Source organism: Mus pahari, chromosome 17, assembly GCF_900095145.1.
Source record: "Mus pahari chromosome 17, PAHARI_EIJ_v1.1, whole genome shotgun sequence".
In the NCBI taxonomy this organism is placed as follows: Eukaryota; Metazoa; Chordata; class Mammalia; order Rodentia; family Muridae; genus Mus; species Mus pahari.
Genome location: NC_034606.1, coordinates 65,192,890 through 65,194,577, shown reverse-complemented (window position 1 = coordinate 65,194,577; position 1,688 = coordinate 65,192,890).

The window sequence follows — 1,688 nt, the reverse complement described above, 5'->3', positions numbered from 1 at the left end:
CCCCTCCTTAGGAACACCCACCAGAGAGTCCACCCACCCCTCCTTAGGAACACCCACCAGAGAGTCCACCCACCCCTCCTTAGGAACCCACCCTTGCCTATTTGAGGAAAGACTTTCAGGACAGATCAGAGTGAAGCAAACTTAGTTTATTGAGTAGAGATGAAAGGTCACATGCTTTAGACCTTAGCACTGGCTAAGACAGCCACACATAAGGAATGATACACAGGTCCATGTGTGGGCATGGTGTCTCAAGACAGCCCTACTTAGGTGTCCTCATAATGGCCAACTACATATTTATATGTGAGAACATTGTTGCTCTCCTCAGATGTACCAGAGGGCATCAGATCCCATTACAGATGGTTGTGAGCCACCATGTGGTTGGTGGGAATTGAACTCAGGACCTCTGGAAGAGCAGTCAGTGCTCTTAACCACTGAGCTATCTCTCCAGCCCAAACTACATATTTCTATAATATATAATGATTGTGTGACCTTTTAAAGATGTAACTTACCATAAAGTTTAAAGGTTAAAGCTGGGCTGGAGAGATGGCTCAGCAGTTAAGAACACTTTCTGTTCTTCTGGAGTTTTCAGTTCCCAGCATCTGCAAGGTGGCTCACAACAACCTGTTGCTCCAGCAACACGGGATCCAGCGGCCTCTTCTGGTGCCCCACTCAAACACACATCCATATAAAAAAAGAAAAATAAATCTTAAGAAATAAACACAATTTAAAAATTAAAACATTAAAGAAAAAAAAAGCAAAAAAAAAGAAAAAAAAAGAAAAAAATTAAAACATTATATGACTGATTTACTTATTTTTCTTATGTGAAAGAATTTCCTTTTGTAAATTAAACTGTTAATGTGGTTTTTATAAGGTTGAGGGATAAGAAATCCAACCAGTTAACCTCTGGGCTACAAAATGGTCCTAAATAAGGTCATCTATTGATGGCTAGTTGTTCTCTCTCTCTCTCCCTCTCTCTCTCTCTCTCTCTCTCTCTGAGGCAGGGTTTCACTATGTAGCCCAGTCTAGCCTAGAACAAACAATATAGGCCAAGCTGGACTCAAACTCACAGAAATTCACCTGCCTCTGCCTACTGAGTGCTGGGATTGATACCTGGCTCATAGTTTGTTGTTCGTAACAACCCCCCCCCCCGGATTCATTTGTCTTTAAATCTGTGAATGTTGGGGTGGTTTATGCACTTGACCACAGGTACTTTTAGGAGTTACATAACTGTGGGTACTCTCAGGGGTCACGTGACCACAGGTTCTCTTGGGGGTCAGGGGCATCATAGCACTCTGGACCTGGAGTTCAGTGGTTCTGAGCCAACGTGGGTGCTGGGAACTGAATTTATGTTCTCTGCGAGAAGAGTCTGCTCTGAACCACCGAGCCTCTCCCCAGCCCTAGGGATTTGGTTTTGTAAGGTTTGTCGAAGTTTCTGACCTCCAATAAGGTTCTCAGGAGAGAGGCTTCCTTCCCTCCTTGTGATCCCTTCATTTTCTTCTTTTTTTTTTTCTTCACTACTGTGTTAGTGAAGTTATACATCATGGTGTATACTATATAGTATAGCCTTGGCATCACTGTATATACCATAACCTTTATCTCACAGTGTATACTATAACTTCTATCTCACAGTGTATACTATAACTTCTATCTCACAGTGTATACTATAACTTCTATCTCACAGTGTATAC